Consider the following 25,296-nt stretch of genomic DNA (forward strand, 5'->3'; position numbering starts at 1 on the left):
TGTTGGCAAGGCGACAATATCTTTTTCCCAGTAAGTGCAAACAGATTGTTAGGTTTTCTGCTGAGATACAAGCTGCAGAAGAAGAGCTCCCAAATAACTAAGATCAAAAGGACCGTGTTTTCATTGAAACATCCTTGGTAATGCAGCAGTGGGAGAGAAGATTCCTTAACATCTTCCTCGGTTGACTCTGACAGCTGTATTAAAAGCACTGATCAAGAAAGGTTAACATTGTAAAGAATATCGACACAGAATGAGTTAAGCCAAAGAGAAAAAAAAAAACCAACAATAAAAAGGGGCTTTGGAAAGTTCTGTTTTTTCCATTAGTTCAATTCCTGCTCAGTATTCCCTGAGACAGTGCAGGGGATGAGCCTATCCCTTCTGCAGATCCCCAGCAGGATGGGCCCCCGTCCTGGAGCAAGTTCCCTGCTTGGAACCTTAAAGCCCAGGTGAGTGTGAAAAACCCATTAGGAGGTGGCTACGGGCAGGGCTCAGGGGTGCCGGAGGTTTTGGCCGGGTGTCACAGCTCAATTCCCATCGCTCGCGCACCACTGGGAACGCTGCGACCTCACATCTGGAGACAACTTGCTGTGGAAAGGCTCACAAGCCTGCAAATGAGAGATGGGATCTCTGTGAAGTGCAGGACTACTGATAACGGGATTGAAACGAGCAGGGTATTTAGCTGATAGCTTTAGCTGAGTTTATACTTGGCAAAGCAAATAGAACATTGCTAGCCATTTGGTATCTGATAAGCTGTATGTTTCTTTTATACAAACAAGGGAGAAAATGGAGGAGGCCGTAAGAACAAAAACTCGCAGTGGTTGAAGGTGTTAAACTGGATTCATAACGAGAAGAACAAATTGATTCAGGTAAGCTAACAGATGTGAAGAAATGCAATTTTTCCTAGTAAATGGTATTCGTTTGGGATGTTTGCTGTAAGGTTGTAGCCAGGTCAATTTCTAAGTCCTTTCCAAACACACTATTCATAATACTGTGTAAAAGTTAATCAAGCAATATTTAACAGTCCTCAAGAGTTTGCGCAACGAGCAACTTCGGATAGAAAAATAAGAAGATTTGTGCAAAACAGATCTGAGATGCGCATTTCATAAGTACTGTTACAAATTGTCTAAGTGATTACATGTTCTCTGATTAGCAAAAATCATGCTTGTTCTGGTGAAACACTCGCTTCCATATATGGGGAATAATGATGCATCCTGGGCAAAACACAAAAGTCATTGAGAATTTCGCTACTGAAGTCAGTGACACCACATTTCACTCTATATAAGGCAAGGACCTCTCAGCTTTTGACACGGCTTGGGCTGCCTCATCCTGGGAGTGAAGCGGCAGCTACAATCTGTCTCCCAGATGCAGACATCTTAACATTGTATTATATATATGCCATGTGTACAATCCTTTTTATTTTTCAGTGACATGCAGAAGCACGGTTGCGTTTGTTAGTATGTAGACAACACATACACTAGTTCTTCTCAATAGGATACTGGAGTTTGTTGCCATAAAACTTTAGGTTACTAATTCCAAGCAGACTCGGAGCACAGGCTGAGAATACAACATTGATTCACAATGTTCAGGTTTCCAAAACAATCACCAATTAGCAGGAACATTTTGGCTGGAATTCTTAGTCTGCTGAGCATGCACTCCCAAATGTAACCCTAAAAAATCTCCCCAGCAGTGGAAAACAACCAGTTGTATTGGAGAACATTGGAGGGAGAAGGCGGACTGTAAAGCGCACTGTATTTTCATCTGTCGCTAGTCGGAAACGCTCCACTGTATGTACGTGTGCTCTTTTGTTTTTTCTTGTCCCGTGTTTGGTGACTCGGTACAGCCCCAGTATGATCCTGAAGCCCTCCGTTGTTTAACACTGCAAGTGAAATGGGCACCATAACCTCTGCATGGCCCTGGAGCTGCATAGGAATTATTTCCTGCTCTCTGCAAAGGAAGATGCCTTCAGATTTTGTTAAATGATAACAAATAAGGAAAAGGAGGCCTCCCCTAGTTCTAGCAATCCTATCCCTCCCACTGGGCTTTCCTAGAGATGGCAGAGTTGAAACTCCCAGGTTTTATTTTCAGAACATGGTCATTTCTCATTTTGATATTTTAAAGTAAACAATTCCTGGTTCCCATGTATTATTCAAGGAGAGAGAAGTGGGTATCCAGTGCATACATAATCAAACATCCAGCCTGCACCAGACAACCTTCTCGAATCACTTGAGAAATTTCCCTATTGCTATTGTTATCATTCTCCGTTCACTTTCTCCAATTATTTAACACTTCAAACCTTGTATCCCATGTTTACCCCACAGCTGTGGGGTGAAGCAAGCAAGAGCTGTGTTCTTCAAGCTCCTTTGGACAGTGCTTGCCCACAGGAGAAGAGAGGGAGCTGCACAGATGTTGCTGGTATCACGTTAATACAGAAATAACCTGTTGAGAGTAGATTTGTTTTCAAACCTTTCAGTGAGAAAATATCAGTTTCAGAGAGAGGAATTAATGATTTTTAACCTGCCTATCATGCTCTTTCATTGCTGGCATGTAAAATCATCACTGGTGTTTCAAAGCTGTAAGTAGTAATGTTGAGGATATTTTTGTTACTGCCAAAACATTTACATGAAAATGCTATTCAGATCAAATTATCTCGAAACTGCAACGCGTGTGTGGATTCCAAATTATTCAGCTTGGAGAGATTGTTGCATATTGAAATTACACAGTAGAAACCAGCAAAACACCACCATTGCTTCAGATTCATAAGAATGGCACAAATAGCTCTTAAAAGAATTCTTCTCCTTAAATGCAGTACTATAACAGACACAGGATTTCGCTATACTGAAACCAGTATTTCACTACAGGAAAAACATAGCTTTTCACTCTTTCAGGCAGACTGGTTGGTTCTGACTATTGTTTCCATAACACTTTAAACACGAACAGCATTCCTCAAAAAGAACAGTGGCATGGAAGTGATGGAAACTAAAGCACAAAAGGTAGAGAGCTATGACTATTTGTGGAATGACAGACTGAAAATGTAAATTCAAAAAGTGCAGTGAAGCGTCAGAGCTGGTAGGATCCTATTAACTGCTCTATTCTATTTCCTTATATCTCACACTTATCTTTCAGCAACATGCCAGTTATGGAAAAGACTCAAAAATATCACCAAAAAGAGGACTGGGCAATACTGTGAATGCCAAGTCTTTGACGAACCATCACTGAAGGTATTTCAATATGTTTTCCTTTGCATAATATTCTAAATAGCATTACTGCTGCTTTTCAATACGGATTCTGTGTTGCAGTGAAAGAACGATATGGCCACGTTAAAGATGTCCCTAAGAGTATCGTGGTTCCCGAAAAGAACCATAAAGGTAATTTTCCAAGAACCACAGGAAGGACTAATTTGGCAACAGAGGTCAGGGGTCATTTTTCTTTGGCAGAGAGGGGATGGACAGATGAAAACACTGTATGCAGACAAAACTTAAAGTGATAAAACCAGAAACTTCTAACTCTGCTGTCAGAAAAGAGTTGACAAAGAAAAGTGAGGGCTGTAGAAAGAGCTCACCTGTGAGGAATATTGAGTGTGGCACCAGAGGGGGGTCCTTTGCCCTTTTCATCACTGATAACTGGAGATTGACATCTAAAATTTGTGTGCTTTTTCCATGCAATTTTGTAGTTGATTTGTTCTCATTCCTTCAGTGAAATATCCTGAAAAGCAACAAGAAAGCAATAGGATAAGACAGGTTCCCCAGATGTTGTGAGGAGTGCTCCATGGGTGTTTGTCTGTAACAAGAAATATGTGCTCTTTCAATATGGTATGTTTTATTGTGGCATAAAATCATAGTGATTTCAGAATCAACTTGATAAAAGGATATTTTGCACTGGTGAGTGTCCCAGGTATAAGAAGAGTCATAGATAAGGCATCCTGTCTAGAACAATCTGATATGCTTGTCTGGGAAAAGGAAAAGAAATTAAAGAAATAACCATACTGGGAGGAATGAAATACTAATGATCTCTTCAGAGGCTGTGGTTTTTCCACTTTTCCTTTAATATGCATGCAATGGCAGCTATGTATGTAGAATGTGAAGAAGAATGTCCACGAGCATACACAGTGCACACATTTCAAAACAATCTATAATATCTACTCTCTGTCACATTCAGATGAAGTGGTTTTTCCTTAAAAGAAGTAAGGATTAAGGTTTGCATGTCTTGGAGGAGAAAAAAACACTTCCCCTTCAGTTTCACAAAATCAGACCAATTACTATGTTATTAGCGATTAAATTCTTTATCCAGACTTAGCAGACAGAAGCAATGAGTGATGCTACAAAACACACAGGACAGCAGGGCATTGGCTTTTTAAAATTAACACAAGTTTTTTCTAACAAAATCTTTCTGTCACGCAAGTTGGACATAAATTCTTGTAAAGCCATGATTTAATGAGAAATGGGCTAAAGCTGAAATAGCCCTTTAAAAACAGAGACTATCTTGTAACCTGGGATTTCTGTCATAACTCTGAACAGGCCTGTACTCTGTAATGCCAAACGCTTTTGGAAGAGTTCATGGTCATCTTCTATGTTTTCCATGATATTTTCATTAACTGAAGAGATGTTCATCTCCTCAAACACAAGTACGAAATACACATGTGCAAAGCCAATGATCTGAGAATGCTTCAAGTGGTGATGAAGGCGCTGACTGCCATGTCACACCTCACTATCTGGAGTACTTTTGAAATGGTAGGTTTGGCAACGCTCTTGACGTCACCCAGGAGAAGAGCGGCACAAGGTTTCCCACATCATCTCCTTTCTTACAAACTCTTGTGGCTTCTAGGAGAAAGAGTTAGCTCTTCGTTCTCCACCTTAAAGAAAAATTATGGCTGTGATTCAGTAGGGCATTTCAACACCTAGTTTAAAGCATCAGATGAGCTCCAGTGAGTGTAGAAAATGTGGGGGCAGTCTGAATGACATAGACACACATGTAAATACTCTGCTGAATGAGGCATCAAGTTGCATTTGAGAGAACATGCAGTTAGATAAAAAGGAACACAGTAATTCCTTTTTTCCCCTTCTTTTTTCAACAGTATTTAACTACATTTTTCTTAAAGTACGGGTGTGTGAAAAGCTGCACTATTTGTAGATAAAAATATATAAAACCTGGTAGATTAAAGATTTGGAAATTAACTTCTCAGGGGACCTTTCCCAGTCTAGACTCTACTGACATATCCTGCCTATTTGTTTGTCTGGTCTCCCTGTGAACATAACATTTGATACTGTACGCAACATAAAGATCTTTGATAAGCTTGCTACTTCCTGCAGCACTCTGTGTTCACTATGAACTTTTTAAATACAATGTATAGTTTTCAACTTCCCATTCACCAAGAATGGAGATTATCCAGTGAATTCTCCAGCTTTCAGAGAAGGGTAAATAGGTTCCTTGTGGTTGCTGTTCTCTGGCAACACCAGGATGGAGCATCAGCTAATGAAAGCTCTGTAGAAATAAGGTGTTTAAATCCAGCGCAGACAGGCAGTGTTTCCAAAGTCACAGGATGGACCCAACAACCCATGGACCCGGCTACTGAAGGGTGCTACAGAAAAAAGGAAAAAAATGCACTAGTATATTTGGAGATCACCTAAATGCACTGATGCAGGAACTCATCTTGAATCTGTCTTGATGGATGTATCCATGGTACATGGCATTATTGGAGATACCTTCGACACCCTTCAGGTGGAAGCATGGAGAGAGGTTGTGCCTTCCCTGTGTGTTCAGTGGCCATTCCAAGACAGGCTTTTACACAGTGGCTTCCCCCCTCCAAAAAAAAAAAAAGAAAATCTTCTTTAAAAACTGTCGTCTCTGTCAAACTGTGCAATTTTCACAAAAAAATTATTCTACCCTTTCCATACTTACAACTTCCCTTCAATCTTGCTCAACCGTTTTCCATAAACACATTGGTAAAAATGTGATTTTTAAATGTTGTGGGATGCTTCCTCAAAACTGGTGTACTAGAAGGTGCAGAGCAATCCTGTAGCAGTTCTTAACGAGTTACCCTGCCTTCAGGGAAGGCTTGCTTTCAACTTCCAAAAGTTAAAATTGGCCAAGTCCTAAGTCCTTGAAGAGACAGTAGAACGATAAGTATCGAGAATGTCTAATATCCTGAAATTCCTCATAGCGAGAAGTTCCAGGGCATAGACAGAATTCAGTGCAGTCTTCTCTGCATCGCCCCCATTCTACATGTTTTCACCACATGCCTTTGTCCCATGGTAGACTATTCTCAACTTTAAAATCTCCTGTTAAGACAAGGCATCTTTGAGTAGTTACTTCTGTGCTAGCATCCTCTCGTCAAGTTACCCTCTACATGGTGGATACATGCTGCTGAACTGGTAGGATTTGATTGTGATCTTGCTCATTACCTCAGTCTTCACCCTTTGGTAGCTATTGACACCAGTACCAACAAACTGGAGACGTCTGGATATGGACCGCTGGAGACAAAGCTGAACATAAGAAATAAAAGGCATTTCCACCAGAAAGATTCCAGAAACTGGGCTGATCTTCAGGGGGTGATGCTGGTTCATTAATGGTACTTCTTGCAGTGCCTTTATTGCTTTTTAGTTAAGCACACAATGCATCTGTATAATTAAGCCACAGGCGTAATATGGGACAAAAGGCACATGTGGCTTTTTTGCTGTTTTTAATTTTCTTCCTTCTAGTTATTACTGGGCCCACTCTAGTGGCAACAACTAGACATGAAGAGGAGTTGTGCTTGAATTTTGCTATTTTAGATTAATTTGTAAAATTCATGCTCTTTTCTGAAAATACTAAATTTTACTATAAGTTAGGTAAAGCACATTTTTTTTCTAAATGCCTTCATTAGTCGAGATACTTTGATTTGAAAAAGAAAGGCAAGAATATTTGGAATTCAAATTTAAAAATTACTTGGGAATAGGAGAAATCTAGGAAAACTGACTCCTGTTCTCCCCATCAGATAAATCAAAGATTGTTCTAAAAAATTATTGAAACTAGCTGTAGGAATAATCAGATCATAATTTACACAGGGAAGCACGGCTAGCTAATTATTTAAGATCTTCTGAGAAGCTGCCACAAGGGGCAAAGGTGCTCAAGAGAGCTGATTTTGAAGAAAACTTACTGAAAGCTGAGGACCAAACTGATCCTTGTGCAGAAAGACAGGGAAGTATGGCAGAGGTCCTCGTGGCTAAGCAAGGAGCTTTTTAGTGGTCTGAAATGGAAATGAGACCATACAAGAAGCAGAAACAAGGACAGGCAAGCAAGGGGGCATATATAAAATTATTGTTTGGGTACTTACTGGTGAAACTGGGGAAGGCTGAAGCCAAGTTGGAGCTAAAAACAAGGGATATAAAAAAAGTAACAAGGGGCTTCTACCAGTATGCTAGTAGCAAAAGGACCATGAGCTTTGCCTGCAGACTGATTAGAAGTTTACTGAGTGGAGTTTCAATGAAGTTCTAAACCCTGTTTCGCAAACTTCACCTGGGCTCTCTACTACCGAGGCTCTGGTGCACGGACTTGCTTCTGCTCGGAGAAGCACGAGAAGAACAGATGAAAAGGAAGCTCACTTCTTTTGTTCTGTGTGTTCCTGAAGTATCTATCATTGAAATAATTCTGTGCTGGCCATGCATTTAGAGAAATGTCTCCCCTGGTTGCACACAGGCAGCTCTAGTTTGAATGCATGACGATACCTCTGAGTTGGTCTTTGTCATCCCCCAGAATCACGCTACTGGAAATCGCAGCAGTATCCTTTAGCACAGTGTCTCACAGCTCTCCTGGGGTTATGCTAATGTCACACAGTGGGTAAGGGTTAGACATGGCCTACCCAATGTGACTGCAGCTAAATCAGGTGCACCTGAGCTGAAAGGACTGAAAGCCATTTAGTCTAGTGCTTGCCCCAAGACAAGCAGCTAATTTTTGAACTTAGTTCTGTGCAGTTCATGATGATTCCCACATTGCAGGGACGCTGTGAAAGCCAACAGCTAATTTGAAACTAGCCTTGTGAAGTTTATGTGAGCTGCTACTTCAAGGCTACATGCCTTGAAGTTTATGGAGATCAGGCCAGTCATCCACAAGGCAAGCCATCTCTATTTGGAAAAGTGTCTTTACTATCTGTCACCTATATGTAATGAATGAAGTTGAGTTCAAAGCCATCATACAGCTGTAACCCAATCGTGGCACCCATTCTTCAGATTAAATATCCAGACCTAATTAGGTTGACTTTCTGTGAAGAACCTATTACAGTATGCCTGTGATTAATGTGGCACTTGCTAAGCAATACCATTTCTGCTTTGAAACTGTTCTGCAACAGTGGAAAAAAATCTTTCTTTTCCAATATGTCTCTAAATATTGCACTAATTTTGTCAACATGGCCTGTAAATGAGCAATACTTCAAATTCTGCTATGGGGTAAACGGGTAGCATGAAATAGCTTTCATGGAAAATCTATAATTTAGACTACCTGTAGTCTCATTAACCATAATTACTTTGGACTAGATGAGTAATGTTTGAGCCTATAAACTGGCAAACAAATGAATGTTGTCTATTCAAAGTCCATTAAGAAGTTCTGTTTTGCCTCAGTCCTCTGCCTCTCCCAAATGGAAAGTGAGATGTGGCGATCTTCTGTGGATTTTGTGGCATTCTTTTTAGGATGTTTTTCATACTCCATATACTGTGTAATAACACAAAAAGCCTCCAGGCTTGCAACTGCATTCTGTCTTTGTATACAGAGAGCTAGAGAAACACCAGAGCGGTAGCCAGCGGTCTAGCCATGTACACAAAGGCTGGCCTCCTCATGGCCCTGTAGACACCTTCACCCATCAGTCTAAGTTCCTTCCTTCAAGTGCTGTTAAGTTTGGTTCACCTCTCCTTCCTGTTGTATCTCCTCTGTCTGCAGAACCTCTGAGGCCAGAGATCACCCTGTAACGTCTTGCCACAGTAGGCTGGTAAGCTTCATTGTTCTTCAGTTGTATTATTGTGTGGTGTCGGGACTGGAGAAAAGAGGCTCCTTCTAGGCTGCTGCTTGCTTCATTTCACAGCGTTGATTCCCAGCTGGCACTCTCTGCTGCTCACCTACCACAGTTTCGTGTCTGAGGCTTACAGCTGAGGCTTTTCCTATTGCTCCCTAGTGCTACTTTTGGCCTTTTGTGAGGCTATGTCCTTGCTTCCTTGCAGTCCTCTTCTATTCCCCTTTCACTCAGCTCCCTTGCGTTGCCTAGATCATCCCACCGCTGGGATGGCTGCCTCCCATCTTCTCTCAGGTGGCTTTTATGTAGCTGAACCCAACTATATCAGCATAAATCCAAAGAGTGTCACTGGTTTTCCTTTGCTGAGCCACCTTCCCTCTGGTCAATAGGACTCTCTTACCACATGAGGGGTGATCAATAGCAGTTTGGTCAACTCTTCTTTTTTTAAAAGAGCAGGATCTGGAGCGAGGCAGAGTTTGAATTATTATACAAGACAGTGGTTGTAAGGATAAACTCTGTAAGTCAGCGATGCCTGTGAATAACGTGTTGTTATAACTAGCTGCAAACACCATTTCCTCTTTCTTACTGGAGGGTTTTCCTATGCTTGAGGCTTTTCCTAACACTGCTTCCAGCATTGCGTTTAGATTGCCATCCACAGGTCAGTCTAACAAGGCAAATCCTATTCACCTGGGTTTTTTAATGCTGATACTTGTTTCTGTTTTGTGGTGGTTTTTTAAATATAAACATCCTGGGAATCTCTGAAACATTCTCAGCAATTGACTAATTACTGTAGGCATGCTCTTCTCCAAAGGCACTAAACTTGGGCAGAGGTATGGTTAGTTTTTGAGCTGGCACATGCCGATTCAAAACCAGACCTCAATTCAATCTGCTCTTCATGAGTTTTAAATCCAGATTTTTTTTCTGCCATCTGACTTTCTTAAGCCTTTGCAGAGTAGAATTATGATGAGAGGAAGACACAGATCTTGGACGAGACAATGCCTTTCAAACAATATGCCTGCTCTTCTAGAACTAGTTTCAGTGTAAAATCAAATGCAATTATCTGCCTTCTTGTTCCATGCTGTTAGCAGATCTTTCTGCCATGTCCCCAATGTCTTAATGCCAAGTCTTAATACCTACTTTATACTTCCTGAGCTTTTCTTAATGCATCCGGTTCATTCCCAGATTCTCTACGAAGGAAGACGTTCAGCTGCTCTGGTTGCAGGCTGTGTGGATGCGCGGCTTTCAGCTGACTCGGTGAGTAGTCACCAGCCGTCCTCTCCTCCCTTTCAAAAATGGAGGTGGGGAGACAAGTCAAACTTACAGTGAACCTGCAAAAATATATGCTTGTGCTCATATGCAAGCTTGTGAAGAGCTGGGTCCTGATTTCATAGAAAGTAATGGTGTTTCACATTGTGCTGGTTTTCGTGAACAGTTGCTATGCAATTTTTCTTCAAACAGCTACTCATCAACAATAGTAAAATGAAACCATATGATACAGTTACTATTTCCAATGTCAACCACTACTGACTTAAAAGCCCACCGTCCCTGAACATTTTTTTTTTTTTTTCCAAATTAGAGTAGGAGGTACTTTGCTGAGGAATATTTTCTTTGTTTTGTTTTAATTTATGTTTGTTTGAGACCCAGTACAATAGAAGTTTCATTTTGGTGGGAGGCCGCCTGGCACTGATGCAATGCAAGCAATAAGCAGTAATAAAAAAGCTTTTTTGTTTGCAAGGCACAATAATATCTAACAAACATTCACTTTTTCCTCTTTAACAGAGCTGATTAACTGATTCACTTCATGCATGTTCACTACATCCAGATGTAATTGCAGTTTCAGTAGATAGTTGTTTTTCAACAAATCTTTGGCAGCCTATTCTAAGTGGGTTTTGGTAAGCAGTTTTCACCATATAGGATTTTTGTGATTTGTTTCATTGACACAATGTATTACAGCTAGGGTTAGAAAAAGGTCTGTGTGTCCTGCTTGGTCACATGAAGAATATGAGCCCCCAACACCAGAAAACCATAGAAATATAATAATAGTATACAACATAAAGATGGCACTTGGATGCATCAGGAAAGATATTTCAGGTAGAGATAGGAAAGTGTTAGCACCCTCAGAAGAGAGCTCTGCATGAGGAAGGCTGTATAAAATTTTGACCACCCATGGTTAAGAAAGATGAGCTCAAACTGATGGTGGAAAGGGTAATAGGATGATGGGAGGAATGGGAAATCTATCATACAAGAGAAAAGTGGAGGTCACAGCTTCCACAACCTGACAAAATTAAGAGGGGATCCAGTCATTGTCACTAAATATGTTTTGGAGATGAGTATCAAGGGAGAAAAGCTACTTAAGCAATCTAAGAACAACACTGGTATTAGGAACAAGCAGGGATAAATTTGCTGTAAGTACATTTAAGCTGGAAATCATGATGGTTATAAGCGATGAGATCCTGGAACTGCCACAGAGTAACAAGAGTTGAGCATTAACTGTTTTTAGGACTGAGCTCGCTAAATTTTCAAAAAAGGGTTAAGTGAGACTGCGTTTGTTATAGTCCCTCATGGCACCCTCCCTTTGCACAAGACAAAAACTGTCTCTAACCCAGGGGTCACTTGGATTTCAGGTTAGTATAATCAGAGCTCCATGGTTTTAAGTTCTTTGGCATAACCAGGATTGCTAGGATTTACTGAGCAGCGGTATAAGCTAATGGAACAACATCTAATTTTTAAAATAAATATCAATGCTTCAAATTCGTTGCTTTTTTTAATTAACCAAAACCTTGCAGCAACTTGAGTGCTGGTGAACAATATGAGAAATTGAAAAAAAAAACCCAGTGTAAAACCAGTATTTTTATCAATGGATACATTCAGACATTTTTAAGGTGTGTTTCATTTCCCCGTGGCCTGCATACAGCTGCGAGCTGAAGAGGGGAAGCTACATGATAAGTTTTGTGACTTGTACCGTGATGTTTCTGGTGAATACATGAGCAGGTTTGCATATGGCACAGAAGGAAAAAACAAGCGATATTATGGAAATGCTGTATTTACCTTGCATAATGAGCCATATTGCAATCAATTCCTTCCTGTAAAGGGGCCTCTATGGAAATTTCTGTTAACCAATATCATGATTGTCTTATGGCAGCATATTGGGAAAATACCCAGGCTTTTTGCTGTCCTGAAAAACTATTTTCTTCCTTGCAGGACTCTCTACTAATTTTTAATCCTCCGAATCATCAGCCTCAGAGGCAGGTACTCAGAGGTGGCCCAAGCCATCTTCCTGTCTCCCCTGTTCCTGTGGCTAGCATTGGTCTGAATAAGGATCTTGTATGGACTAGGACATCCATGGGGCTACTTTAATTTTCATCATTACAATAGAAAGGTCAGGATTAAGAAATCAGGTGCACATGCTATTTCACTTCTGCCCCTCAGCATCCCCGAAATGCTGCCTGTGGTGTTCAAACTGTCTGAGTCCCGCAGAAAAGAAGAGGAGCTGGAATAAACCCCATACCCTGATGCTACAGAATCAATTGGCTGTTTAAAATGTTTGCAGGATTCTTTTTTTTTTTTTGCGACAGAGGTAATAAAGCATGATTCCAGCAGGCTCAGAGACCTGCATCTTAGAGAACCTGGCACATGATCACTGGCCTCAAAACAAAACCCCAAAACACCAAAGAAACTTATTCTTTTGGAAATGCATGTTTCTGTACCTGAACACCATGATCTCATCAAGTGGTAGAGAGACACAAATTTTCTTTAGCAGGAATGTAATATGGCTTGCTAGGGAATGATCTTTATGTATCCTTGTGTGTATCTTAACAAATTAACAAACACTTCACACCTTAAAAAGTTTCTCTGGGAAGCTTGCTTCCTCTGGCTGATAGCAAGTTTCCAGTAAAATCAGTTTGTACTACAGATGCAGAGGAGTTTTTGTCAAAGAGAAATTCCTTCCAAACCATGGATAATCATTATCCACTCTGAATTACCTAATTATCTTTTGGGGTTTTTTATTGTGTGGAAAAAGAAACAAGGAGTTTTCTTGCCAAATCCCTCAGAAGTGGCCTAAATGCTCATTGTCTAACGGAGATCACAGATTGAGACTGCTGTCCCATTGTCCAGCATCGGTGCATGCAATAGCCTGGCCTCATAAAACAGACATTTAACTGAACAGAACCAATTAGCCCTCCTTCGTGGCCCCTGTTCACAATAAAAAAACAGCTGATGTTCCCTTAACTTGAAACAATGGGAGGATATGCATGGGCTGTGTAACTCTTACAAGCGGAGTAACTCTTTCCAGAGTGGGACCGTGAGAAAGTAAAGCCCGTAAATGGCCTTTCAGTGGATGAACTCCTGAACGGTCTTTTATAATGTGAACTCATCAGTCAGCCGTCTGTGGATGCAGTTTTCTTTACAAAATCTCAGTTCAACTGCAACATGCCGGTTTTTAGTGATAAACCATTCTGCTGAATGATATTCTGTCTCAGCACTGTATTCACCCCAGTATGGATTTATTCAGCAGCATCTTTTCCCTCCAACCCTCTTTTACATTCCTTACCATGCTTGTACCTCTTCCTAATGATCTCGGAATAGCAATGACCACCGATGTAAGCGTGGCAAGAACTGAATGTTGCTTCTAACAATGCCAATGAGGCTTCATTTAAGATTCAGATGCTGAGAAAATTCAAGCAAAGAAGCTGATGAGCTCAGAAATTCAGCCCTTCCATATGAATCCAGTAATTTACTTTCTTTTGACTACTTTCTCCTCCACTTAGTTGGGATCTTGGCACCACATCTAATCGCTGGATACCCAGAACCCAGCTAGAGCTCCTGCTAGCAACAAGACCATGTTCAAAAAATGACCCCTCTTCAAAGTCAGTGTACAGCATTGTGTCCCTTCCCACCCAGAATGTTTTCCAAGCGCCTTCAGGCAATAGTTCATCACTTGCAAGTATGAAACTCTTTGAAACAAAGAGGCCCTCACTAATGGCAAGGCAAAGATACCATTAACTTTGGGAAAACAATGCACAATAAATAAAACCGTCTACTTCATTCAGTACCTTTGGCAATGGTCCATTGACTTGGTTGCCCGCTGATGCTGTGAATTTCCTGTAGGCATGCATTGTTTCTGAGCATCGTTTCTCCTTCCCTATCTGCTAAATTTCCCTGTACTTTAGCACCGTTTGGACACCATAGCTCCAGAGGTCTGACTCCTGCCTGGGCAGGCCTGTTTCCAGCCCTCTGCAAATCGGTATTCTGTCCTTTTCTGAATCTCCTTGCTAAAAACCAATCTGAAGGTTTCATTTTATTTCATGGCTGAGTAAAAGAGTTTTTGGTGAAGCCCACAGAATGGTTTGGGTTGGAAGGGATCTTTAAAGATCATCTAGCCCAATCCTCAAGATGTCTCACTTCTGCTGCTGTTACCATGGTTTGCATGAAAAAACCTTTCCTTTGTTCAGCTCCATCGTGTATCTGTCTCTCCATCATGTCTACTCGTTACATCCTTTGCAAGAGCGCTTCAAGAGAAGTTGTCCCAGTACGGGATGCTGAGAAGCCTGGTAGGACTTTGTGGTCATTGAAATGTAACTAAGATGTCTCCCCAAAGTGCCAGTGGAAGAACGAGGAGTGAAAGACAAAGGGCCATATTTTTTATTAACGAACAGATGGTATCAGAGAGCCCCTACCTCACTGGATTATCTGTGCATCCAGTGATCTGGGTAAAACAGTTAAACAGGTTAACTAGTTTTATGGGCATTCTTCTCTTGCTCACCAATAGATGGGAGCAGAGATTTCTCTACTCATGAAATTTTCAGGCTACAGCGCTTACAGTTTTTTGAAGACTACAAGGGGAAAAAAATAAAACCAAACAATGACGGTATAACTCATTCATGTGTCCACAGGGAGAAGTATATTGTTTCATTTAGTAGCATAGAAATGAGGTTTGTAATGGGAGTCAAATGGAAACCAGGAGTCAGCACTCTTGAATTCTTTAACCTTGGAAATCTTTGTTTTGGTATCTAGTGCTGGTCAAAGGTATTTAATACGTTTACAACCTCTCATTCTTATTTTCCAGATATAAGCGTGTTTTACTTGGATCTAAGCCCTTACAAAAGCAAATAAACATGTCCTAAACTTCCATTCATTTTTCTTACAAGATCAAAGAGGAAAAGCTGTCCAGATGTAAATAGCTAAGCCTCTAATGAGATGATCAGTGAATTGTTTCTCTTGTACTGTAAGCATTTAAATTAAAATATTGCACTGAGGGCACTCGGCGCTTCTAACTTGTATAGCAGGATCCAAGCATCTAACACAAGCCAGACAAATAACTTCAGCAATTAGCTTTCAACATAGGTCTCTAGCCTCTGACCTTTCTTGTTCATCAGAGGCAAGCCAAATGCTTTGTTAAACAATATTAATCACGCCTGGCACTTCTCTAGGTCCAGAGACGTCACAAATAGTTTCCTACTAGCGAGAAGCTGTTTGCAAGAAGCAAAATCTCATGCGTATTTTCTGTTCAACAGGAGGCTGACTCAGCCGTACTGGAGGCGAAGACAAGTCTGATCTGCTTCTCTCTCTGCAAACCTTGGAAAGGGCAGTGGAGCGCCTGCACAGGTACCACCTGCATGACACTGTACTGTGTTGCTCTTCACCGTCTCGGGCTTAGCAGATCCACTAGCTCAGGAGTGAACCCACTGTACTCCACTACACCCTGCACTTCCCAATCCCTGCAAGCATCCTATCTAACATCACCTGTTTAACCAAAGCACGCAGGTTAGGACTCCTTTGACCTGTCAGTGAGAGAGAGAAATGTCTGGAGAGACACAGCGTAGCTGTGCAGAGCTGCCTCCTGGCACTGCCTCTCTGCCCTGAGTACAGGTGGGGTCTGGGGACAGCAGGTGCTTAGCTTGGGGAGCTTAGCCCAGTGCCACGGTGAGGCGGGATGAACCTGGGACAAAAGACTTGATTCCTGCATGTATTTGAAGACAGAAAGCTGCAGCTACCTCTGCAGGGATTTTTTTAAAATCTCTCATAATTGACTAGATTCACAGAGGTCCCGAGTCACCAACTCAGGGAGCTGCCAAAGCTTTTTATGATCCTGTGCCATTTAACTAGAAAACGCTTTTTTTTAAACCTATTTACTGCAACCAATTTGACTAGCTTGGGGTTTGATTGTTAGGAGGATTTTTGGTTAATTCTCTCCATTCTTACGTAAATATTTTGTGCAAGTTAAGTGCCAGTGGGGCTGCCTGTAAAGACAAGGGTTGATGGGACAGACAGTAAAGTTATCCCATTGTTTTCCCTAGTACCTCTTATTCTTAGCTCATCTTTCAGTCTCCAGAGGGGCTATAAGCAAAATAAATGTTCTGCTGGCAAGAAGAAATGACAACAGTAGCTGGTCTCCTGTTAAATGGAGCCCTGAAGTTACTGTCTAATTTCAATCGTTTAAACACAATGCATCACATTTTGTCCGCACTCAAACTGGTGTCAAGTCACGGGAACTCTAGTGACCTCCATGGACTTTCTCTGTTCTGCAACATAGTGAGGTTAAAGTTCTTCAGCCCATCTTAAAAACTTTTTTCCATTAATTTCTGTGCCCTCCTCTCCTTAGATACAAGGTGCCAAAAAGATTAAGTAATCATAGCCCATAGTACAGCCTACCTATAGCTGATTGCCACTTACCAACTGACTAGTCCTGGTGTCCTCAATTCTGCCAAAAGTAATTGAATTCAGAATGTGAAGAAAAACGTCCTCTCATTTACAACAAAGGACCTATTGGTATAATTTGTGCTGATGCAAGTTGGCATATTAAAGTAAGCAGCAGCATTTGCCTTGGCTTCATGGATTTCATGTTTTTCTAGCTCTGCATTTAAAAGAATATCAGCAGCTCAGCTCATTTCACAGTTAAACACCAAATACGTGCTTAGGAAAAGTTTGGGTTGAGATACATGCTAGTCAAAATTGTAGTCTGAGCTCTCCTTTTTCTTTCAGCTTGGCCAACAACAAATGTGCTGGAAATTCCTCACGGGAAAGAAAACCTCTGTCCTGCTAGCTGGTGAGTAGGTGCTTTGGGACATGGACTGATGTTTACAGTATGTCAGTACAAATCTGAGGTCTGCTCAATATATGAGGTACTACCGAGGAATACCAGCAATATCTGCAGAGGTAAAACATGGTGCTGAGGCATGATGGAAATATTTCCTCCATGGTACGTCAGGCCTCTGAGGCCATCTTGATCCCCCTGGACATTTGCCAGCTCCTGAGGTACTGTTAGACACACACAGCCCCTCCATTGCACCTCATCCCAGACAGCGTGATATAACCAGGGAGATGTTTTGCCTGAACTTCTGCCTGGTTCCCAGTCAAATCCTTAATTGCTTATTTGTTTTTCTTTCACTGACTTTTTTAAACCAGGAAAACATTAAAAAGAAAGCTACAAAGTTTAGGAAAGGTTACAATGAGGTTAAAACACACTCCTTGTTCAATGATTAGGAATTAGTCATAACTAAGTTGTAACAGCTAAGATATACCTCAGTGATAAAGGCTTAGTATCAGAAAAATAATTCATTCACCCTACACTTGGTAGGTCCCATGGCCTGCTGACCATGGGACAGACTGGCAATACTGTAAAGGTTTATTCAGCAGTCAGTGGCGGTTAAGCCTTGCTGCAGTACAGGGAGGTCACACAAGGACGCTCGCTCTCCCTTGGTCGTGGAGACACGGAGAGAAGCAGGACCCCAGTCCCAGCGGTCGTCATTCATAGCATCCTCGGCCATCTCCACCAGCAGCATCCGACATGGGGTCCGTTGTGGGAAGTGCTGCATGGAGCCTTTCCAGAGGGGAACAGAGCTGAGGGTTACATGGGCAGTGGCTACACCAGATCACAAACAGCAAATTGCTTTCGAAAAGAACTAGTACTGAGCAGGGAGAACAATCATGATTTTTCTTAGTAGAAAAGAAAGGCAGTGACAAAGAGGTTGAAATAAAGGGGAACGGTTTTACTGTACTATGTATCCTCTCTCCCCATTATAGGAGACCTACCGCATTTGTAATTTATAGCTGAAACTTTCAGAGCAAAGCAGGAGATAGGAGCATCTGTCAGTTTTAATAAGAGAGGGGCATCCAAGCTCCTGAAGAGTGTCTAAAGAAATTTCAGCCCACAACTCATAAGTAAAACAAAGGAATAATTTTAGTAAACATGCCAAACCATGGATCACAAAATGGGAAAAAAACACAGCAAATGTCGTGCTTCTCTTTAAAATTTATGTGTCTGTATGTAATACAGGGCTCTGAGGAGGATGCACACAATCCCAGCTGTTTGCACTGACTATGTTATTAGGGCAGTGAAAGTCAGGTCTGTTCACCGAGTGACTGTAGCTTATCTTTCAAAAATAAAAGTCTGGTTGATATTGGGCAGGAACATAGATGACTGTGATCTCCATGTCTCGCAGAGGTTAAGGAAAGTTGGCAGTGAAAGGATCACTTTTTTAATAGGAAACTGGGCATGAAAAGCAACCACACACTCAGAAAAAGGGCTACTCACCTTGATGTCTCCATTATCTACCATATTGAAAGAACAACTCTAGAAACCGAGAAGCTGAGACTTTAGATCTGCTGCTGCTTTTTCTGAGCTGTTGCCAACCAGACTTATTATCAGGAGTCATGGAAAAACGTGTCTTTCCAGGCCTGCAGGCTATTCGGTGTGCATTTTTTGACATTGCACTTGCCAGTGGTTTTGCAATCCACTTGTACAGTCCAAGACCTGGCTGGATGGCAGCTCTCAGCTAGTTCAGCATGCTGTTTACTCACCATGGTGCATCTGCCTGTGGGTACCACATATTTTTCATTTTCTTCTTCAGCTTAAGCCCCTGTGCCATATTTCCTCCTGGCCCTAGTGACTCAAAGGATGCCAGACCATAATTTGGTTTGTTTTTTCTAGCAGATGCCGTAGTACCCTTCTTTCACGAACAGGCAACGCAAGAGCATAAACCTCAATCTAACATGGCATTTGGTCGGGAAAGTGGTTTGCTCTTTACATAATTATAAAGAACTACTGTTCTTTGAAGACATTTCTGTTTCAGAAAAGGTTTTGAGATCCTGGTGATTTCCATTCCACTTTAAAATAACCCATTTTGTTCAGTTTACAATTGTGGTACATAAATCCTACCTTAATAGCTTCACTGCAGAAGATACAGGTTTAAGTTTATGGCTGTGTAATTCAGAACAATTTGAAGTAAGATGAAGTGGTCCAGACAGAACCACAGCAGGGGTTCTCCATCATCCCTCTCTCGTCCCACTTGGGGGGGTTGCGAGAGGGGTGAATCTTTTCGATTCCCCGAGGGTTTGCGTACCGACACAGGCCGCTCTCTGCTCGGCAGAGCCGCGTGGTCGGCAGAGTTACGACAACGACCCAGAGGAACAGTCTGGCCAGCAACTTTATTCACTGGCGAATTCCACAAACGGACAAACTTAACGACCTGGTGAGCTCAACGAACGAACAGAGGCGATTGGGCAATGGAGCTATTTTCCGGGCAACCCGTCACAACTTATCCCAAACTTGCATATATTGGAAGAGCAGAAGGAGAGAGAAGCGAGAAAAAGAAAGGAGAAGAGAGGATGAAAGAGAAAGAAAAAGTATCCCTACCCTTGGATGCCGCGGTGACCATACCAGACGCAGCAATCCTCCAGGTGGTGGTGGGGGGGCAGTTCCCTGGGGTCGTGTCTTTTATAGGCTAATCCCCGCCTCCAGGCACGCCCCTTGAGGACTTACATGGTTCTGGTTCTAGAAAGTTCTCAATCTTCTGCGCAGGCGCTGGGGGGGCGGGTCGCGAGGGGTCTCTCGGGCGGTCGCAAGCCACTTCCTCAGAGCGGCTCTGTGAGACCTCTGGCCGTACCTGGTCAGGTCCGGCGGAACCGGGAACCGCGCATCCTCCGACGCGCTCCCCAGGTCCCTCACGTCCCGCTCCCGCTCTCCCCCACCCCGTCCTCACCGCCCTGCCGTCGCCATGCAAATAGCGCCTCGCCTCGGCACAGTGTTTGAGACATTAACTCTTTCAGTCCCTCACAATCCCGTGTCTGTTTCCTAGACCTTTACCGATGAAGAGAGGCAGATGAGAGTGCCCAGCAGATGGGCAGAGATGCCATGGCCCCTGATGTGGGTGCCCACAGAAGTGATCCTGGCGCATCACCAGGCACTCCGACCCAGGCGCTGATGGCACCGGTGAACATGGGCTGCACAAGCCTGTGTGGCTGCCCGGGCTGGCTGGGAGCTGTCGTACAGCCAGCGTCACCCGCCAGCTGCAAACAGCTGACTGGCAGCTGAGGAGTCGGGAGCAGCTTTTTGCATGGCCTCTCTGCAGAACCTGGTGTTTCTCAGCAGTCGCACGGGCATGTTTAACCCACCGTCACGGTGAATGCTAATATACCAAAGCCAATATAACTTTTGGATTTTTTTTGTTGTTCTTAGAATTTTCCATAAGGCGTGTCTAGTATTTATTCTGTACTTACCTAAGCTCATTCACTCTCCATTTTTAAGAGATTTCTTCTTTATATTAAATGTGGCTTTACCACCTTTCCTTTGAACCCAGCTTTCCAAGACCCAGAAACCTTCCAGAGTCCTGATCTTGTCCCAGGGTATGATCTTGGTTTTGAACTGCATTTCTCAGCTTTTTTCATGTCATTTGCTTTATTCCAGGGGAAAGATCTCTCCAGCTCCCTTTCATGACAGGGCTGCTCTGAAGCAAGGGTCTAAAATGATTTTCTTTTTTTTTTCCTTTCTGGCAGTAATCCTACAGATACCATTGGTCTTAACTAGCACAGCTAGTGTAGAAGTTGCCAAGAGTTCTGCAAAAAAAAATAGAGAAAAACAGAGTCAGCTGACTGCATGCCAAGGAGGAGGTTTTTTGGAAATTAACAAAAACTCTGATTTGTAGTTTGGGTGTGTTCGGAATTTATCAAAGCCATGTCTTCATTCTAGTAATAAGCCCTACTAAAAACCAAACTCTTCTACCCAAAACTGACTTTTGACTTTCTAATTTAACGATAATAGCAGCCTTTCTGAAATTATAGTTTCTGTTCCTGATGAGTTCAAAATTAAAATTAAAACCTTATCCTGCAGGAAGGAGCAGTTTTACACATTTTTATACCATTTTGTAATAAGATGGGAGAGGAGTTTCTCAATATCAGATTAAGATGTTGTAGTGATTCAATATTTAAGAACATAATGAAGGGGAATGCATCGTTCCCAGCTCCAGCTGATGAGGAGTCAAGGATTAACTATTTGCCCTACACTGGCAGAGGCAGAAAAACAGGTACCTCTGGAGACCTCTCCATGTGACAACCACGCTATGGAGGGAACTTTTGCCCTATGGAGAAGTATCTGTTTTTCCATTCACCCTAGAGAAAGCCAAAACAAGCAGCTTAGACTCAATGCCCAACTTTTAGATGCCTAAACTTAGGTGAGTTGAATCCTGCCCCTGGTTATGTGGTATCAATTTTTTTGGAGTAATAGTTTCTATTGAAATTATCAGTGGAAGTATCAGTCCTAAACTGGAATATAAGGCAAAGGAGTGAAGACAGCTCCCTTTGAGGTGGTGTAAAATGAAGCTTGTGGATATCGGCAGCGTGCCTGCGTTCATGTAAAGAAAGAGAGTCCACTTAATCATATGTTCTTTTTTTTCATATATATATAAACATGATCTATGAGACAGAGCTAATGTATAAAATTCAAACCCTTAGCAAAAGTCTTTGGTTTTTCCTGGGCTACAATTTCTTCAGCACTGTGGAGGAGTATGGCTTCTATTACACATCAAAAGTCTTTCGCAGGGAAATACTTGGCTCCAGATTGTTCCTATTAAAGTCGCACATATTCTGCCAGTGCTCCCTATCGTCTGTGCCCCTTCTGATCTAGAAGCAAGCGATGCACAAAAGCAATTGCGAAACTCGTGTGAAGAGGTTGACCCATTCCCGTGAAGAAGGACCTGAAGGGGAGCCGCAAACTGGCTGGGCTGCCCTGCTTGGCAGCACGCGTTTCCACTCCACTTCCACAGAGGCATTCCTCTTGCTCTGCAATCCAGCTGCCGGCTCAAGGCCCAGACTGGGATTTGTGGTGAGGATATTTTGCTCTGACAGCCCAATGTCACTTTGTTTTTACAAAATCAGCCCTTTTGGTAATAAGCTGTGGGCTTCAGATAACAGCAGTGAAAAACAATTTCAAGTGAAAGCGGCACCCTGGGTACACACTGAGACAGACAACACTCAGAAAAACCAAATATTTCTTATTTCTTGCAATCACCTGCATTACAGCAATCAAATGTTGACAAGTGTTTGCTGATAACTTGCTTTGCAGGAGAGACGAAGTGAAAGAGGACAGGAAGAGAGGTTCTTTTGCATTTCTAATAAACCTCTAGTTATGCTCGTCAAGGACGGATTTGTCAACAGCAAAAAGTAAGACAAATATCTGCAAACTGAAGTGGCTGGAAGCGAACTCACACGTGCCTTCACTGTACTAAGCTTTTGTTTGGAGAACCTTTCCGTCTGGATGAGTAGCAGGAACAGGAAAGCATTTGACGCTGGGAAAACTACCATGCTGCTGTCTATAAACCGCTGATATGATTTTTATGTGGAGCCCTAAAGAGAATGACATGCAGTGGGGTTTTTTTGCCAAATCCGAGAGCTCAGATGTTTGCAAGCAAAACAAAATAAACTCGGGCATTGAGACTCATTCCTGAAATCTGGGTGGTGGCTGATCCCATGGCACGTACCCCAAACACATGCATTGTGCAAGCTTTGCCTCATGTATACCCTTGGACTGTCGTGACTGTCGTGGGTACAGCAGCACCACTGCTATGATACTGCTAATGGCACCCACTCCACAAAAGGGAAGGTAATTAGCAGGGAAATGACTATTGGTGCAACTAGAAAGTAGACAAGTAATCTTTTGGATTTCAGTTCATTGCATCGTTGTTTTCAAACCAGTGCCTAATCTTCCCAGACCCCACTGCGTGGCTGTCCCTTTCTTTCTTTCTTTTCTTCTTCCCCCTTTTTGCAGGGACTATGGCTTATTCTGATTCACTCCGTTTCTTTCTTCTTTAAATGGCCGTAGGGCAGCCTTGCTGTTGCCAAGGATATAGTAAATGCATGCGACATTATGCCACTGAAAACAATTGAGCGAGTCACATTCATTCCTGCTGTAATGGTGCTGAAATCAGTAAAGCTAGACTGGGAGCAGGACGTCTAAGCTATGAAATGATAAAAAGAATTTTCTTCAAAGAAACTGTTCTTAAAAGTAGCTTTCGGGGAGAAATGTGCAGGTTTTGCTTATGAAACGGTTGTTGTCAAAGGTTTTATTGCCAAACTCAAGTCAGACCATTGGTCAGAGGTAGTAAACATGCACCATTTTGACAAGAAATTAGTAGGCAACATAGTACTGTAGAAACTATCGGACTTTTTTTTTTCCCTAACCCCAAAGAGCCTGTTAGGAGATTAAGAATCTTCAGCTCTCAAAGGTATAGCTGTTTTACCAAAATTTAATTAATGAAGAATAATATTTTGGGAACAAGAGAAAACACCTCTGTAGGATGTGGAGTGTTAGGAATAGATGGAAAGTTGCCTGTATAAACAGTTAAGCAACTCTGGGATAAATTATAGGAGCATATGTATGCATGATTGCCCATCTGTGTAAAACAAGACATGCAGCCCCACACAGGAATGATGTGCAAGTCAGATATGTGGGGCTGATACTAAGTTGATCCAGAACAACAGAAGATGTGTCCCGTCACATCCGAGTTTGACCCAAGAAGTTTAAATAACTCTAAATGAGTAAATAAATAGAGGAGGAGGCCTCGCTGAGAGCACTAAAAGGAAACTCAAGGTATGCTATCTACATATCTGTTTGTGGGTTTGGGGTTTATTTAGACTCAGCTCAGATTTTGGATTGTTATTTCTCCATTTGAAGGTTTTTTGGCAGTTTCGGGGAGGCTGAAGGCTCAAATCCAGCATGTTCTAGGTGTGCAGCCCAATGTAGTCCATGGGCACTGGTGGGGTAGGGGGAGCTGGAGGACTTCAAACCAGGGACACTGTCAAGAACTTTGCCTTCTGCAGCTCCCCTCTCAAGTACCAACTGCAAAATGTCAACACCACCTTCCTTGGAGAACACAATTAATTAAATGAGGCTTAATTAATTAGTGTCAATAAAGCAGATGTAGCAATTATGGCAGAAGTAAATAAATGTACATATTGTAAATTGTTATCTTCTCCGCGAAGGATTTGTTCCGAAATCCCTGTGGCCTTTTTACTCCTCCCCACAATGCTATTGGGAACACCACTGGGGAACATTCAGAGATAAACTGCAAATTGATGAGGAACTGATGTACTTTTGTAAGTCCGTATCACAGAATAACAAATAGCAAGCAGACTTCTTTATTAATCCCTTATGGACTTGATGGTCAAATACAACCCCGAGATTTAATTTCTATATCATGCCACATCATGTGCCACAAAGAAGTCAACTGTTTAAAGTTTTGGGGGGTTATTTGAAATGTTTTATACCTGACAACCCCACTGAGGCTTTTGTATCATCTACCAATGCCATTCTTCAGTGGTACAGGAGGAGAAAATAAGGAGGCTATGGCAACCTAAGCTGTTTCGTATGCAGATAATGATCAACTGTGTATCTTATTCGGAGTGTGTACTCACTGGAGCAGATTTTGATTTCATTTGCTGTGCTGAGAATCAGGAATAATGATGCTAAACTTGGCTTAGTTACACTGAATGTAGTCTGATGTCAGTAACGGAGAGCATCAGAACCCCACCGAGCGAATATACCTCACCTCAGGCAAACGGGACGGCTTTTATAATGTTAGTTGTACTGATGCAAAGTAATCATTCATCCCTAGGTCGGAGGTTGACATCAAGGGAAAGAAAAGGGAAAAAAACTGGTGGGGGAATGAAAGAACAATAACTAGTAATTGTGAAGTTATTTATTGTACGTGTCTGTGCAGTTGGTATTCTGCAAAGCCTGAATGTGAGTCTGAAAAAGCAAATTTGGAGCCACACCAGACTGGTATTTGTGTGAAGCCTTTGGCAGCTTCGAAATGTGGGCTTATTAGTAATGAAACGTATTGCCAATCCATTCAAGAAGTTAGACTATTATAAAGGATTTGCAATGAAGGAAATCTCTCATACCTTGCAGATATGAGGATGATGCAAACTCAATATAATGGACGCTGTAATAATGAAGCACACTTGGGAAAAGGCAGATAGAGAAGTTTCTGAGTTGCCTTTCAAAATTTCTTCAAAATGATAAAGAGCACAAATTAAGTTGGTTAGAG

At 42.0% G+C, this 25,296-nt stretch overlaps 1 long non-coding RNA gene across 4 annotated transcripts in view; it reads right to left on the reverse strand.

Annotated features, from left to right (window-relative positions):
- LOC142409518 (uncharacterized) overlaps positions 1-25,296 on the reverse strand; it is a 77,115-nt gene continuing 51,819 nt past the window's right edge. For 2 of the 4 annotated variants that reach the window (XR_012775661.1, XR_012775663.1), the window contains 4 exons: positions 20,474-20,809; positions 5,621-5,797; positions 3,560-3,702; positions 1,502-1,944 (listed from right to left, as the gene is read on the reverse strand). This is a non-coding gene — a long non-coding RNA (uncharacterized LOC142409518). Of the gene's footprint in view, positions 209-1,501; positions 1,945-3,559; positions 3,703-5,620; positions 5,798-20,473; positions 20,810-25,296 lie in introns of those variants that run through there. The other 2 variants (XR_012775662.1, XR_012775664.1) reach the window with 2 other exon arrangements.

The sequence above is a fragment of the Mycteria americana genome, chromosome 4, assembly GCF_035582795.1.
Source record: "Mycteria americana isolate JAX WOST 10 ecotype Jacksonville Zoo and Gardens chromosome 4, USCA_MyAme_1.0, whole genome shotgun sequence".
NCBI classification, from domain to species: Eukaryota; Metazoa; Chordata; class Aves; order Ciconiiformes; family Ciconiidae; genus Mycteria; species Mycteria americana.